The sequence below is a fragment of the Halichoerus grypus genome, chromosome X (assembly GCF_964656455.1).
Source record: "Halichoerus grypus chromosome X, mHalGry1.hap1.1, whole genome shotgun sequence".
Lineage (NCBI taxonomy): Eukaryota > Metazoa > Chordata > Mammalia > Carnivora > Phocidae > Halichoerus > Halichoerus grypus.
This window is the reverse complement of record NC_135727.1, coordinates 105466578-105484681: the sequence shown is the minus strand read 5'-3', so window position 1 is coordinate 105484681 and position 18104 is coordinate 105466578. Positions and strand designations below refer to the sequence as shown.

The 18104-nt window shown below is 40.2% G+C and overlaps 1 protein-coding gene and 1 pseudogene across 9 annotated transcripts in view; one reads left to right on the top strand and one right to left on the bottom strand.

The window, feature by feature from the left end:
• DMD (dystrophin) overlaps positions 1–18104 on the bottom strand; it is a 2185421-nt gene that overhangs the window by 427338 nt on the left and 1739979 nt on the right. The gene's annotated exons all lie outside the window — the stretch shown is intronic.
• On the top strand, positions 13766–14512 carry LOC118552078 (protein lin-28 homolog A pseudogene; annotated as a pseudogene).

Here is an 18104-nt window from a genome sequence, read left to right as displayed (position 1 = left end):
AATCCAGTATAATTTCCCCATCTCAGGGGCATTTGACTGACAATGTTAATTCCATCAGGAATTTTAATTCTCCTTCAGCATGTACCATAACATATCCACAAATTCTGGGGATTTGGACATGGGAACATTTTGGGGAGGCCATTTTTCTGCCTACCGCACTGGGCAATAAAGTAAAATTTGCTTTGGCCAATGAAATATTAGCAGGCTTGATGGAAGCATAGGCTTAAAAAAGTTGTCTATATATTTCCACTCTTGCTCTTTCACCTTTGCCTTTGCCAAGAGGCACGCCTGGGCTCACCTGCTGGAAGAAGAATGAGCAAGATATGTGTGGCAGAGCCGAGCTGATCCAGTGACCCTCAGACACATGAGTTCCTAGGCACCCTCCAGATGGGCAAACTAGCCCAGGCCAGAGCAGAAAAACTGCCCAATTTAAATCAAGCCACAAGAAAGGGTGATGGGTACTAAGGAGGGCATGTGTGGTGATGAGCACTGGGTGTTATACACAACTAATGAATCACTGAACACTACATCAAAGACTAATGATGTACTACACAGTGGCTAACTGAACATAATAAAAAAAAAAAGAAAGGGGAACCCTCCTACACTGTTGGTGGGAATGTAAGCTGGTACAGCCACTCTGGAAAACAGTATGGAGGTTCCTCAAAAAGTTGAAAATAGAGCTACCCTACAACCCAGCAATTGCACTACTAGGTATTTATCCCAAAGAGAAAGGTGTAGTGAAAAGAAGGGGCACCTGCACCCCAATGTTCATAGCAGCAATGTCCACAATAGCCAGACTGTGGAAGGAGCTGAGATGCCCTTCAGCAGATGAATGGATAAAGAAGATGTGGTCCATATATACAATGGAATATTACTCAGCCATCAGAAAGGATGAATACCCACCATTTGCATCGACATGGATGGAACTGGAGGGTATTATGATGAGTGAAGTAATTCAATCAGAGAAAGATAATTATCATATGGCTTCACTCAGATGTGGAACATAAGGAATAGTGCAGAGGACCACCGGGGAAGGGAAGGAAAACTGAAGGGGAAGAAATCAGAGAGCGAGACGAACCATGAGAGACTCTGGACTCTGGGAAACAAACTGAGGGCTACAGAAGGGAGGGGGGTGGGGGGATGGGGTAACCGGGTGATGGGTATTAAGGAAGGCACGTGTGGTGATGAGCACCAGGTGTTGTACGCAACTAATGAATCATTGAACACTACATCGAAAACTATTGATGTCCTATACAGTGTAACTGAACATAAAAATAAATAAATAAATCAAGCCACAAGCTAGTGAAGTAAAGAAACAGTTACTGTTTTAAGCTATTGAGTTTTGAGGTGGCTTGTTCCACAGCCTATTGTGGCAAACGATAATTACCACAGATGTCAAATGATAATTCTGGCACGATAACTATTAAAACAACACAAAGCTCACCATATACTGTTACCACTGTATTGTAATTGAAAGGGCATTTTAACAACTAAAAAAAAATCACAAGAACATGCTCTCAGAATACAGGGCAGGCTTTTCCAAGAAAGGCTGGTGACAAGCTTATTAACATTTTTCGGTCTACTCCCTCCCCCACTCTCTCTTTCACTCTTTATAGTTCTCATTTCTGTGCTGATGGAGGAAATCACAGATCATCTGCATTTGAGAACTTCTGCCTGTACACTACTTAATGGAATGCTTTGCACATCGTAAACCCTCAAGAATGTGGTTGAATGAGTAACCACACTGCGAATTGAGCCATTCACAATGGTGTGCTACTAATTCTGGAACTGAACAATGTGGTCATTGCAGTATGCTAAGTGTCATAAAAACTTACAGAAAAGAAACATTTTATATGGAAGATAGTGTATTCTCCATTATTTTAGCAATAATACTGAAGCATATAAAGTCATGCTGTGACTTTGTAGAAAGCTGTGCCCTACTAATTTAGAAGGACACACTGACTCCATGTTGATTGGCTTGGAGGTGGGCTTACCATGTTGGTTTGTTTCTTTTTAATTCTCACCTGCCAGTCTGAGAGTTTTCTTTAAAATGGTAATGATACAAATTAATCAATAAGGTGTTATGGGGATTTAATGTAAAAGGAACGAAAAAGAATCCAATTTCCAAACTGCCAGATCTATTTAGCGCATGTCATAGTATAGCTTAACCCATGGTGCATTAACAAAATATAGGTCAAAGTTAAATTTTATAAAGATGGAGAAAAAACAGTCCTCACAAAACATTTCACTGGAATAGAAAACTTCAGGCTTTTTGTATATCGGCAACCCAGACCCTTTAATTAAAACAATTCTTCCTAATGGTCTGCATCTAATCAGGTATAGTGGAGTATTAATAGAACATGTTTTATATTCTCTGGTTTGCTTTTTAATGGATATTTCAATGGATTGGATTCAAAAGCAGTCAATTTATATTGTTTTAACAAGAACAAGCTTATTTTGCTTTACCAATATAGAAACAGCTATGTTATTTTTTTAAAAAGATAACTTAATATTTAAGGGTAAGATTATCAGAATATTAAAAACTAATCTGATAAAGAGGGATGATAGTTGCATGGATATGTTATAAAGCAAAAATAGCAAAATGTTAACAGCAAAATATGGGTGGTGGGTATATAAATGCTCACTGTAAAAGTCAGCTTTGATGTATGATTAAACATTTTCATATTAAAAGGCTAGAAAAAATAATCCAGAATTGAAAATATTATATCCTTATGTATTTTTATATCAGTGCCACCATTTTGTTGCCTTTTCCTTTTCTGGGAAATGATTATTAGCCATTTAACTTCGAAATATCTGAGCAGCAGCCTTTTGGGGCATGCTCACCTTGTATGACTTAATGACTGAGATGCCCTGTGGACCAGAAGTCTATTCTACAATTTGAGATTACTTTGAATAATATATAAAAATTAGTTGGGCTAGGGCGCCTGGGTGGCTCAGTCGGTTCAGCGTCTGACACTTGATTTCGGCCATGATCATGAGGTCATGATCTCAGGGTTGTGAGATTGAGCCCCGAGTTGGGCTGTGTGCCCAGCATGGAGCCTGCTTAAGAGTCTCTCTCTCCCTCTCTCTCTGCCCCACCCCCAGCTCATAGGCATGTGCTCTCTCTTTCTCTCTATCTCTCAAAAAAAAAAAAAATTAGTTGGGCTGAGAAGGGGAGGTTAAGTGGAAGGTCTTCCCAGCAGAGAGAAGTATGGAGACAGAAGGAGAGTAATGTCCAGGTAGCCTTGAATTTTTTGTTATATTATCTCCCTCAGAGGGATTCAAAGAAATGGGGTCATGGAGAAACTACATCGTGAATGACCTTGAATGCTACTCCAAGGATTTGCAGTACTGAAGAGTTTTAAGCACAAGTATGGAGGTGACAGCATCAGCCTTCATGTTAGAAGATGACTCTGGCTGAGGAAATGAAACTAAATCCAAGGAGACCAGTGTAGAGGCTACTACAGTTTTCTGGGTGAAACTAATAGCAATAACATCATGGACAACAATCATAGTACCTACTCTTCTTGGTTGCATTTTACATACCTGTCTGTCTCTGTATGGTAATCTCAGTAAAGTTGCAGGATACAAAATCAAGATACAAAAATCAATTGTGTTTCTTTACACTAATAACAAACTTCCTGATAAGGAAATTTGAAAAAACAATTCCATTTACAGTATCATCAAAAAGAATAAAGCACTTAGGCATAAATTTATGTAGGGAAGCAAAAGACTTATACACCGAAAACTACAAAACATGAATGACAGAAATTAGAGAATATACCAAAAAAAAAAAAAAAAAAAAGGAAAGACATCCATGTTCATGGATAGGAACACTTAATATTGTTAAGATGTTCATACTACCCAAAGCGATCTACAGATTCAGTGCAATCCCTATCAAAATCCCAATGGCATTTTATAGAGAAGTTGAAAAAAAAATTCCAAAATTCATATAGAATCAGAAAAGACCCTCAATAGTCAGAAAGATCTTGAAAAAGGTGAATAAAGCAGAGGCATCTCACTTCTTGATTTCAAAATATATTACCAAGTGACAGTAATTAAAACATGGTATGGTACTGGCATAAACATATATAGAGCAATGGAACAGAAGAAAGAGCCCAGAAATAAATCCATACTGATCTACCACAAGAGTACCCAGGATCTACAATGGGGAAAGGATGGTTACTTCAATAAATGGTGTAGGGAAAACTGTATATCCACATGCAAAAGAATGAGACTAGACCGTTATCTAACACTATACAAAAAAAAATCGACTCAAAATGGGGGTGCCTGGGTGGCTCAGTCGGTTAAGTGTCTGAGTCTTGATTTCAGCTCAGGTCCTGATCTCAGGGTCCTGGAATTGAGCCCCGTGTCAGGCTCCATGCTCAGTGGGGAGTCTGCTCGAGAGTCTCTCCCTCTCCCTCTGCCCCAGCTCTCTCTCTCTAAAAAATTTTAAAAAATCAACTCAAAATGATTCAAGATTTAAATTTAAGACCTGAAACTATAAAACTCCTAGAAGGAAACAGGAGAAAAGCTTCATGATGTTGGTGCTTGGCACTGATTTCATGGATATCACACCAAAAGCACAGGCAACAAAAGCAAAAATAGACAAGTGAATAATCTCATTTACTCCTTTCAGCTAGCCAACACAGAAATTTTAGGAGGAAAGCAAGGCTAGAGAAATTAAGAAAATTGCCCAAAGCCTACAAGATTTGAATCAGGTGTGTTTGATTCCACAGCAATAAAATCCCCAAATGAAGGATATTCCCAGAGAAAAGTGTATCAGGAGAGACTTTAGGACATAGAATCAGCAATATTTCATGCCCGAGTATAAGTGTATACTAAAGAAAGAAGTCAGGCTGGACCCAGAGGGTTCTGTCTTAGAAAACTGGTAAATGATGGTGTCTTTTTCTGAAACAGGGAATAGAAGTGAATGTCCACATTTGCTAGGAATTTCAGTTTGGGACACGCTAATTTTGAAATGACTGTGGACAGGAATAAGTCTCAAAATATTTACCGTCTGCTATAGCCAAAGCCCCACCAATCAGAGCAGATACTAGCTAGTACATCCTACCTGTGCTTATCAGTAAGTAGCAGCCCTGTGCCCTAAATACAGAGGTTCATTGGGGAGCTGCAGACATAAATATGGAATGGCCCCCGAGAGAGATACAGGAAGCAGATAATGATTTGGGACTCATCTGCTTATAGGTCCTAAAGGGAGCTTCCGACGAAGATATGATCCTGAAAAGGGTGTGGGATGGAAAGCCAAGAAGGGCTGAGGATGGGGTCTGGGGAGCATCCATACTTACGGAAGAGGCAGAGCATGAATCATCTGCAAGAGAGACTGCAAACTAGGCAGATAGGTCAGATTTGATAACCTGGATAAGAGGATGTCAAGGAACCAAAGAAGGAAAGAATTACACAGAGAAGTTGAGTCAGGCGATTTGGCAAGGGGGAGGACATTGATTTTCTTAGTGAAAGCAGGTTGCCTGGCAGGTAGGAGTGATAACCAGATAACATGGGTTGAAAGGGACTTGTGGGTAAAGAAGGGGACTTAGCCAGCCGTGCCACTGTTTCACAAAGATTGGCCATGAAATGGAGAGAGGCGAGGTGACACTGGAAGGGGATGGGAGACGAGTGGTGTTGAGGTTGAGAAGTGTGTATGTTAACTAAGAGGAAGGGCAATAAAGAGTAAACTGACAGCAAAGAATCAGCAGGAAGGTGACTTCAAAGTTAGGGTGGAAGGGAATTCTGATGGAACAAAGCTTGGAGGAGATGGCATTCAGAACCGAGTTATACTCCCATCCTTTCCATATCCTACTACTCACACAGCAGCCAGAGTGATTTTGTAAAAAAAAAAAAAAAAAAAAAAAAAGCACGAATCACAAAGTTATCGGCTGTTTTCCCAACGAGAATGTAAACTCTAGAGGGTGGGAACCTGTTGGCCACGCGAAGGACAGGGAGAGTGCAGACACTCACACGGAAGTAGCAGGAGTGAAGAGGAGGTTGTGTCTGAAGGGGACGCCATGAATCCCTAGTCTCCTGTGCGTGTTTTGCGGAAATCACCCCATGTTAGGAATTTGTACGTCTTTCCTTTGTGACTGTGGTAGACCTGCCTTGTTGAACCAGTCTAAGAAATTGCTAATTACTCCATTTCTCTCTTTCTTCACACAATGAATAACTTAATATTTAGCTTTTTAAAAAAAATTTCTTCTTCCCTACTCATCCCTAGGGAGGAACCTCAGTTTTGCTGGTACTAATTTAGCTTACGAAAAACTACTGACCAAATTAAACCAAAACAACTCTTTAGGCCCCATTATGTAGGAGAGTTTCCTGGACTAAATTTTTTAAATAATATTTTAAGCAGTGGTTCACTGAGTATGGTCCTTGACCAGCAACAACAGGATTCCCTGGGGATGTGACAAAAATACAAATGATCAGTCCCCACCCCAGCCCTAACTGAATCTGAAACTCTGGTGGTGGGACCCTTCAATCTGTGATTTAACAAGTCCTCAAGTAGTTGTGATGTATGTTCAAGTTTCGCCTAAAATAATGAATTTATGGCCTATAAATGATTATATCTAGAACACAACTATGCTGGGGGAATAAATAAAATAAAATCTAGTTTTCTGTTCATCAGAAAAGGTCAAATTCAAGAGCCAGAGAAATCTCAGGACATGGATTAGATAAAATACATATACAACATGATATAAAGTAAAAACGTGACTGAAAATGAAGAGAACCTGAAATAGCACATCATGGCTGAAAGTATATTTTGAGAAGCTATGTATGTGCTAACTCTCAGAACTCTTCTTTCTATGTGCTAGTTGGAGGGGGTGATTTATCTCTGACACAACTGCCACATGCATTTATATTAATATGAAAGGCTTCTTGTAATGAGAAGGTAACACCTTGCATTTAGTAAACTCATTTCCAACGTGAGAGAAATGTCTTAGATGAAAATGCTACCCTCTGAAAATCTTCCCCTGACGATTCCTGTCTGCCTTCTTGATAGCGGAGGAGTTGGGGCGGGGGGCGGGGGTGGAGTCTTCTGGATAGAAGTCAGAGCTTCTCCAGAGACAGGTTGACTAGGTTATCACCACAGAGTGCCCATGTACCAGGAATCTCAGGATCGAGAAAGTTTGAGTCAAGACATCTCTCAGAGGCATTCTGAGAAAGTGAGATCTCTATATGCATCTATCTGAGAGGACTAGAGGTAAAGAGCCACCGAAAAGAAATTGACCAAGAATGTATTCATTCAAAGGAATGTTGTCCTTTAATGTAGTGAGTAATGTTACAATTTAAGAACTAAACTCCTCCTTTGAAACTGCCTTTAAAGAGTTTTCAACAACATAAGAAATTCTAGAAGGTATCTAATTTTTTTAAAGAATCGATTGCATCTAGGTCTATTTATTTTATAAACCAAAAGAGGTTTAAATTTAAATCTTGTTTCAAAAAGATTTTTATTTTTAAGGAATCTCTACACCCAACATGGAGCTTGAACTTGCAATCCTGAGATCAAGAATTGCACGCTCCACTGACTGAGCCAGCCAGGCATCCCACCATAAGAGGCTTTTAAGACTGATGCAAAAAATCAAAACCACCCTCAAAATAGGAAAAGTTGCTAGCACTGAAAACATTAAAAAAGAAGAAAGCGCAGCACTGCAAATCCCCTGAAAAAGGAGCACCAAGATAGTCGGAATGGTAACAACGTTCCAGAAATAATTCCACAGCCTCCTAAGCCAACTCTTTCGAATTCTAATTGACACATGAGACTTTTTATCTAAAAAATCAGTTGTATTACTTTAGTTGTTTATTAAAACATGTATTTATAACTATAATTAATTATGGAGTAGTTAATGCATGCTGGCAAAGCCAGTGCAATCATTCGGAAGAATGTCTTCTCTCCTTGGCCTCCTCAGCTCCTGGGCCTCCTTTGTGGGCTCCTCTCCCTCCTCTATTCTGAAGGGTCAGTGAAGCTTGGGCTTTTTTTTTTTTGTACATTTTTTTACTTTTCTTTGTACATAGACACAGCCCTGTCCTGCAGGTATTCCCCAAATTCCAATTATTGTTTTGATACATACAATCTCCCAAATCTTTACTTCCTGCCTAATATTCTATGTGAATTTCCAAGCCACATAGCCAACTGCCCAGGAATATTCCCTGAATTTATGGTCCTTTCAGAAATTCCCCAAACTGTACATATCCTAAATCAGTGTTTTGTTTTTGTTTTTGTTTTTTGAGAGAGAGACAGTGAGAGTGAGGAGGGTGGGAGTGGGGGAGGGGGGACAGAGGGAGAGGGAGAGAGAGAATCTCAAGCAGGCTCCATGCCCAGCGCGGAGCCCATTGCAGGGCTCGATCTGATTCCATGATCCCACGTCCCAGAGATCATGACCTGAGCTGAAAGCAGGAGTCAGATGCTTAACTGACTGAGCCACCCAGGCACCCCCTAAATCAGTATTCTTAAAGTTGGGCCCTCACCAGCAGCGGCAGCACAGGAGAACTTTTTAAAACTGCAAATTCTCTGTGCCTGCCCCAGACCTACAGAATCAGGAACTCAGGGGGGAAGGCCCTGTCATCTCCATGTTAACAAGCCTTCCAAGTCATTCCAACGGAGCATACAAGACACCCTACAGCCCAGAGCCTGCTGAAATCATCCAAACTATCCAATCCTAAACTTGCCCAAACTTGCCTCATCTGCCCCATCCGTTCCTTCCCAGGGAAACCACAATAAAGGAGAAATCATGCTTTCTCCTTGGCTCCTTCTGCCTCCTCAATGATCCCAGTACTTCCCCTTAGAGCCCTGTGAAGTGTTGCATGTCTCCTTCTCCTGGGAACTGTGAATAAGAAATCTTCTTTCATGGCAATGACTTGTCTATGCCATCACTCGGTCACCTCTATAAATTAAATCCTGGGTACAAATAAAACACTGCCCCTCCTAACATCCGCTAAGCCTTGGGTTCCCTACAGTGAATGCCTCCGGCTGTCCAACCAGAAACTTTGGCTTCTTCCTTCACCTTAACCCTTCACATGAATCCGTTACATAACATGGCAAAGTCCAACTTCAAACAACAGCAACAACAAAAACAACCAAAGCTTGGAACCAATTCACATCTCTCCAGCACTTATGTCACTGCGTCCCACCTAGCTTTCATCAATACTCTAGCAAAGGATATTTTTGTCTCCGAGTTCTTGCCCCTCCCACTTCAATTCAGTTTTCCTTTTATATGAAGTTACTCCTCTGCTAAACAAACAAACAAACAAAGTGGCTGTCCACTGCTACCCAAGGAAAAACTAAAAAACCCTTTCTGGCGCTGGCTCACTTTCCAGCTTCATCTCTCTCCATCCAAACTCCAGTTTTACTAAGGAGCAATCATCTCAAAATCACTTTCCTATGACTTCAGAGTGTGCACAGCATGCTGCCCAGCTTAGCACACTCCTCATACCTCCTTCCCCCTACCTGAGAAACTCATCTTTTTTTTTTTTAAGATTTTATTTATTTCTTTGAGAGAGCAGAGAGCACAAGTGGGGAGGGTTGAGGGAGGGGCAGAGGGAGAAACAGACACCCCGCTGAGCAGGGAACCTGATGCCCGGGGTTTGATCGCAGGACCCTAAGATCATGACCTGAGCTGAAGGCAGATGCTTAACCAACTGAGCCACCCAGGCACCCCAAAACTCATCTTTTTGATATCCGGGAAGACTTCCCTAATCCCTCAAGGCTGAGCTATTTTACCATTTCTGGTCCCATCTCATGCCACTTCCTGCCATCTTCTGTCCTTTCTGGAGATGCTATCCTTATTAAAATCAGAAAAGGAAAGCAGGTAGGAGTTAGAGGAGGAAGGAACAGCAGGTGAGATGAGGCGGGGGGGTGGGGGGGTGGTGGTGGTGGAAATAAGTTCCTGGCATTCTTAACTGAAAGTCTGAAGGCATTTTCTGTAAGTCAACTGTAATCAGTTTCACAAATCACCTTTAGCACGAATGGCATGTTTGTCCATTTATTTACCTGACGTTTTTCTCTAAGTAGACTCGTATTGACCCATTTTGTTGGACTTAGTCTCATTCTGAGCAATGCTATCTTAAAATCAACTGCTTATGATACTAGCTACATTTTGCTAAAACACATTAAATGAATACTTAATTATTAAAATTTGTAAAAGTATCCAACCATGTACCATGTAATAATACTCCACTTTCATTACTCTAGTGGGAAGTGAACACTTGGGGAAAGAATTATTATAAATGACAAGTAATGCATGCAGGCATATTAAAAATTAAATTAGATAGCTTAGGAAATTAATTATAATTTATAATATTTCCCCCATGGTAAATTTACTCCAAATCCCAAACATCTGAATTATAAACTAACTTTTGGGGAAAAAAAAACTACTTCTAAATTGGAAGGCACCTGATAATTGATACATACTTAGCAAATGAACAATTGAGTTTATTTTGCTGATTCACAATTCACAAGTCATCTTGAGGTCAGGTTTCTGATTGCTCACTAGTGGCTGTTTTCCAGAGTTGATACTTCAATTTTACTTTGAATGGCTGCAAATGATTCCTCCAATGCAAAAAAGGTCCCAGTGGCCTTGCAAAGTTAGATAAATAGGTTTACCTGAAAATCAAGAAGGACTCTAGCTACAAGGGCATTTTCTGGTTAAGTCACTAAGAGTCAAGTAACTTTCAATAACTTAACAGATGTGACATATTTTTTTCTGACTAGTGTTTCCCTGATGTACCCCCATGGATAGACTAAACCAGGTTTCCATTTAAAAAAAGGTTTTCATTCTAGTTATCAATTTAAGTCTGGTATCTTGTTCTTAATTTTGTTCTTAAAGACTGTTTTCTTAGCACAAAGTTCTCGCAATATCGCCAATACCCAAACAAAGACATACTTGAGACAGTATTCTCACAAGTAATAAATGACTATGGTTTTTGTGCTTCTATAACAGGCTTGGAAAATGACCTGTATTTTGCATTATGTGCATCATAAACTTCTAATTGCTCTTTCAGAGTATTCCATAAAAAAGAATGTCTGACATTCTTTAAGAATAGTATGGCATTAAAACTGAAGCCCTCGGAGATGGTAAGATAGAATATTTAAAATCTGTAGACTCCATTTGTTAATGCTCCCGTGGCTAGCAGTGAAGAAGTACTTATCAGTGAATGTCTGGAAGTCCTTTTTTTTTTTGGATTAATGGAAATCTCTAGAACTGTTCTTTCTAATATGGTAATCATTGGCCACCTATGGCTACTGAGCACCTGAAATGTGGCTGGTCTGAACAGAGATGTATGGTAAGAGTAAAATATATTGGAAAAATAAATTTCATTAATAACTTTTATAATGATTACATGTTACAGTGATAATCTTGTAGGTATATTAGATTACATAAAACATATTGTTGCAATTAACTTCACCTCTTCATGTTTACTTTTTTTAGGATAGCTCCTAGAAGATTTTTAAGTCACATTATATTTCTATTGGCCAGAGCTGCTCTACAAAAATGAAGAGAACAAGGATGGCCCCCTAGATATTCTAATTTTCATTTTGTAAGTCAACAATTTATTAGATAATTTTCTCTGACTTGATGACAATCAGAGATAAAGCCTGTGGTGGAGGTGTTTGGAATCAAGGGTCTCTATTTCACTGAGTGCTATTTTGGGTTAGTTTAATAAATCTATGACAGTGTAATACGATATAAATTATTTTTGTACTTTATTCATTTAAGTTTGTAAAAGTCACCAAGATAAGCATTTTGTGATTAATATACTATAAAATAAATGGCATTACCAATATAGAAATCTGATTTTTTAATCATCAAGTTTATACATAATATATTTTTGACAGAAAATAATTAGATGCAAGCAAACAATAAACAGTATTTTCCCCTAGGGGAGATTCTCTTCTATCATATTCAATTTCCTCCTCAAATTAACTCATTTTAAGAGATAGCAAAATAGATTCAAATTTCTTATTATATTTCTGAATTTTTTTTTTCTGAAGGTGAGAGCAAAGTAGATTGAGTAAATTGACAGATGGTATTGATTTTGCACACCATTTATTTCTGGGCTTATGGCAAGTTCTACTGAAGTAATTCCTCTCAAGGAGTTTATCTCAATGAGTGAAATTTCCACTCAGCCTTTAAAGCCCAACTCAAATGTCCCCTCCTCTAAGAAGCCTTACCGGATCCCACTGGGCAGTTATCCACTTCAAATTCTGCTAAAGCGTATGCCTTGTACATAAGCCTCTTACTCAATTTCCCTTCTCTTTCCCCAACTGGAGTGTGAGTTTCCTGATAACATGACTGAAGTCAACCCAAGTCTCATTCATCTCTGAATTCTCAATGGCTAGTCCAGTCCTTGGCATATAGTAGACAGCTAAACTATGTGTACATTCCAGTTTACTCAGTGAGGTGGTATTAATACTGCTAAATATTAGGGACAGTGGGTTTGACAATAAGTCTAGTTTAAAAATGTATAAATGGATCCTAGTAGTATCCCAATGAGGAATTTGGTGACTGCCATTTCTCAATAATATAATAATAAAGTTAATATTTGGAGATAACTTATAAGTAAAGATTAACTTGGAAAATTGCCATACACACAAAGAGGTGATAGAATCATAAGAGATCTTCTAACCACCAAAATAAATACTAGTCTTATAAATGCAATCATTTTGATTGTGTTTCCGGAAAGGATTACCCAAAGCTCTTTTTTTCACCATGATTATGTAATTATAATGGTTTAGATTGTTTGTACATGTCCAGCTGGTGTTTTATTAAATTCTCCTCATCACTATTTGTTGACTCAGTCTACCTGTGATTACATCTCTCATGATTTTGAGCAGAACCGCTCCAAGCTGATTTTCATGAAATTTCCCAGGGGTTCACAAAAAATGTTCTTGGTGTTCATATTAGTGAAAGTAGTAATGTCTGTTCTTGAAAAACTTTCTGCGTGTGCATGTGCATGTAATTTAATTATATATAGTGAAATGACAATGCCAAATATATGGTGGGAAGGATCAAAGCGGTGTGCACATGACTCAGCTCCTCAGTTGCTTTAATTACTCAACACTGTTAGCTACCATGTGAATTTTGACTGCTATACTTGTCTTAAATTGTTTTTATCCTTATAACCTATATCCATATTTGGATCATTGGTTAAAGACAGAAGCCATCAGTAACACTGATGTTGAAATACAGAAAGTTACTGAAAAAACTATAAAGAGTAATAATTCTGCATATTTTCCTCAAGATGATCTTCAGAGGAAACTGATTTGTAAATGGCATATATACATGATCCAAAAGAAATTTTTATTGCCCCCATTTTACAGATGAGGAAATCGTGGCATATGGTCTAAGTCCCTTGTCCAGGGTCAGAAAGATAGCTGGTAAACAGCTGGAGAGGAATGTGAACCCAGGATGTCTACCTATAGAGTCTTCCAAGTGGGATATGACACAAACACAGAGGTTCTCAAAGTCAGCTTCCCATTAGAGTTACTTGAGCGGCTTTTAAGAATTCTGACGTCCAGGGTGCCTGGATGGCTCAGTTGGTGAAGCCTCTACCTTTGGCTCAGGTCATGATCCTGGGGTGCTGGGATGGAGCCCTCCATCGGGCTCCCAGCTCAGCAGGGAGCCTGCTTCTCCCTCTCCCACTCCCCCTGCTTGTGATCTCTCTCTCTCTCTCGGATAAATAAATAAAATCTTAAAAAAAGAATTCTGATGTCCAGCCACCACAGCCCATCAGTTAAATAAAAAATCTCAGAATGGGTGATGGGGAAAATGGAGCAGCCTCTTCTCCGAGCCACCCCTTTGCCTCGAGACTTCTCTGGGCTAAGCAGCCGTCGGGCCTGGGGCCCGGGCCACGGGCTCAGCTGACGACCCCGGGCTCTGTGTCAAAGCAGCAGTTTGCAGGTGGCTGCGCCAAGGCGCCGGAGGAGGCGCGGGGACGCTGCCGCCCCGATGGCAGAGGAAGGGGCAGCTGCTGCACGGGGCGGGCATCTCTAAGGGCTTCAAAGTGCACATGGGCTTCAGCTTCCTGCCCGCGACCGCCTGCGCCGGGTCGCGCTTGCCCCGCCCCCTCCCCCCAGGAGGTCTTTGGGCACCAGAGTAAGGTGCACCTGCAGGGCTTCCAGAGCGTGAAGGAGGGTGAGGCAGTGGAGTCCTCCTACAAGAAGTCGGCTAAGGGCCTAGAATCTGGGCGGGTCACCAGCCCTGCTGGGGTGTTCTGTGCTGAGAGCGAGAGGTGTCTCAAAGGGAAGAACGGGCAGAAGCGCAGATCAAAGGGGGACAGGAGCTACAACCGTGGAGATCGAGACCACCATGCCAAGGAATCTAAGCTGCCACCGCAGCCCAAGAAGTGTCACTTCTGCCACAGCAGCAGCCATATGGTGGCCTCGTGTCCCCTGAAGGCCCAGCAGGCCCCCGGGTCACAGGGAAAGGCAGCCTACTTTCGGGAGGAAGAAGAAGAAGAGATCCAGAGCCCTGCCCTGTGCCCAGAGGCCCAGCACTGAGCTACTGTGGGTGACGGCTAGCCTTTTGTGATCAGGAAGTTTTGAGGGGCAGGCAGCAGTGGGCAGAGTGGAGAAAGTGGGGACAGTGTGGGTAGAGGGCAGCTGGATCTGCCCTGTATCTCAGGCCAGGGTCCACAGCATCACCCCCTCTTCCCTCTTGGCGGGGGGGGGGGGGGGGGAGGCCATTGAACTCCAACCGTGCTCTATCCAAATTGCTCCTGGGGGTTCTGGGGACAATCCCTCCCTGCTGAGCTTTTACCTGAGTCTCTGCCCCCAGATCTCCAGCTTTTGAAAGTGGCCTGGACAGGGAAGTTGTTTTCCTTTCAAGGAAGGAGATGTCATAATAATGGTTCCCACGCCAGAGTGTAAAGACTAAGCATGAGACCAGATGGACGGGCCCAACCCACGAACTGCTACGTTCTGTGGGAGGCAGTCTCTCGGGGGTAAGGCAGGGTTTTTCCACATCTTGTTTCATAACCCACTCTGGGGATAGGGTGCTGGGGACTGTCCCGAGCAAGGGGTTGTGACAGCAGCCGCAGGGGTTGTCGGGGGAATAGCTGCAGACCTGCTGCCCCGAAGCTGACTCCCACCCCATTCTGGGCCAGTAGATTTTTATTGATTTGCTCCCTTGGATACCTGCACCGTGGGCCCCACTTTCTCCAGGAGGCCAACGGCACTGGCTGTGTGCGAATGACATGTCTTGTGCATTTGCACTTTCTTTTTTTTGTAATATAAATACTCTGGGTTTGTAAAAAAAAAAAAAAAAAAAAACAAACTCAGAATGAAATGGTGCTCAACTGTTGCTCAAAATGTATTTTTCCAAGATATGCTTGAAAACGTCAACTTGAACCTCTGTTACCTCATGGTTTAGAAACAAACAAAAATCAAATTAGCTAAACTTTAGGGGTGGGGTGGGGTAGAGGCAAGAATTCCAAATATCCAGTCATAAAAGTAGAAGTGCTTTCTCTGACCTTATAGAACAGTTAAATTTCAGTCTACGTTTTCATGTATATTTTGTTGCCGAACCCAGCACATAACTTAAAATATATTATTAATTTATACATTTTCCTATTAGAGTTAAGAATCATTGTCAAAATAAAAAAAGCAAAATATTTGTCTTTATGTAATGAATACTATTATAAAGTTCAGTAAATGAATGTTATGAAATCTTAAATAATACACTAATATAAGCTATGATGGTCTGAATAATTAAACAATATTTATATTATCAATGTTTTATAATATAAAAATTATACTAAATAATTAAAGTCACTCATTATCTTACAGCATGCAAAAATGACTAAATGATTTTTTAATTTTTTGGGCATTTGTTATTACTGTGGAAGAGGACAGAAGTTCAGGAAAGGTGAGTAAACATTACATTAGACCAGGTTCTTTCCAACTGCAGTACGACGGACATTTTACATCGGATAATTCTTTGTTGTGGAGGGCTATCCTGTGCACTGTAGGATATTTACCAACATACCTGGCCCCTACCTGCTACACTTCAGCTGTGACAATTCAAAGTGCTTCCGGGGTGCTTGGGTGGCTTAGCTGGTTAAGCCTCTGACTTTGGCTCAGGTCAGGTGGCGTTCTCAGCGAGTCCCTTGCAGGGCTCTGTGCTCAGTGGGGAGTCTGCTTCTCCCTTTCCCTCTCCCTCTGCCCCTCCCCTTGCTCATGCTCTCTTTCTCTCAAATAGACAAAATCTTAAAAAAAAAAAAAAAGTGCTTCCAGACATTGCCAGATGTCTCCTGGAGGGTGAAACTGCCCCTCCTTTTAAGAGTCACTGCGTTAGACAAATTAGCTCGGGGTTACACCCTCTGATGCAGCCTCAACAATTTGGAGATGGCCCTTTTGACTTCTGACTCAGAAGACCATCAAGTCTTCCACGTGTCTATAATACAGGCTTCATTACTACATATGTAAATTATTCTGATGTGAGGCAACAGCCTGTAACTCTTTCTGAATCACAGGAAACTACTGTTGGGATACTTAATGTGTTTTATAAGATAGAATCCAAAAAATTTTGAAAATGGATCATTCCTTTAAATCCTTCGATAGTTTTGATAGTTTATTAACTGGGCATTTTAATGTAATCTGAAAATCTTCCAATAGATTTCTGATACATTTCCCAAACTACACATTTTTAGAATACTCTCATCAGCTCTTCTTTGGTGGGATGTGTCATTTCTCCATTGCATTGGAATTATTTATTTGTCCCTTATCATATATGTCCCAGAGGTAGGATTTGGGTTGGGTCAATTGCCATACTCTCCAGGGCAGTCTATAGAGCCTTGCATTTAGTAGGTGATTGTGTCCTTTAATGGGTTACATATTAGGGGAGATAAATTATTCAAATATTTGCCTCACTGTTAAAAGCTCACCTAGAATATTTAGATGTATGCTCATATAAGCTTGTTCCATAGGATTTTAAAACATGAATGCATTGAATTCCATATGGGAAAAAAAAAAAAAGCCTATCTAGTTGAGGAGCCTCAAGCTGCTTCCATTTTTTTTATTTTTTCTTTCTTTCTTTCTTTTTCTTTCTTTTTTTTTTTTACTTTTGAGCAATTGTTCTGGATCATGTAAATAATCTTTAATCCTTCGTCCCTGTATGCTTTGGATGAATGAAGTACCATTCTTTGTGAGTGGAGGAGGGATACAGATGAATGTCTTCCACATGTGTGATCCCATCCTAACAAGTACCACTAAGTAGCAACTTCTCACCTTCTCTGTAGAAGTTGTCTTCAATTAAAAAGTGCACTAGAAAGATTGTAACCATAGAGAGGACATTGAGTAGTATTTCAGCTAATTGGCTGTACATGCCTTCCAAAATTTCAGAGGTACCTCCATTTAATGACTCCCCCGAATGAGGTAATTGGCTGAAATTTACTTTGCAGTTCTTAATATAAAGTTGGGCCCATCATTAGCAAGAACTCCTAAAAAACTGGGGTCAGTATGCATTTAAGTGAAGCACAAGGAAAAAAGGTATTTCACTTTCAACGGACCTATGCTGTACCTTCTTTTTTTTTTTGAAGACTGCAAAACTATATCATCTATTTTATAACACAATGGCAATAATATTGCCTCTGAGTTAACTATGTAATAATTCACTTTTGGTTCTGCAATAATTGAGCAAACAGAAGCTGGTACTAGAGGCATTCCTTTCCTTTATTTATCGTAATATTTTCCCATAATTTAATGAGAAACATTTCAAGAGCAACATTTTTATCTTTCATGTTAAATTAATTTACAATGCTATGAGCTATAATAAAATGAGAGAAACCATCAGCAAAAAGCAAAAGTTAATAAAGACAGATATTCTCAAAGTTTCAAAGACTGCAAAAAACTCAGACCACAAGTGTATTTGCTTTCTTCTTCTTCTTGTTTGGCTTAGTTCAATTTGTCATAGTTTGTTCTCAATTATTTTGTACTTACTGCTAACATAAGATAATTTGTGATATTTGGTAGTGTCATGAAATATGATCTATTAATACCACATAACATATCAGAAGCGTTTTGGTTCAGTCCGAGAGAGGATATGTTGTGCTCATGTTTTCTCATTCTTTCGACCAACTTTCATTGTTCTTTT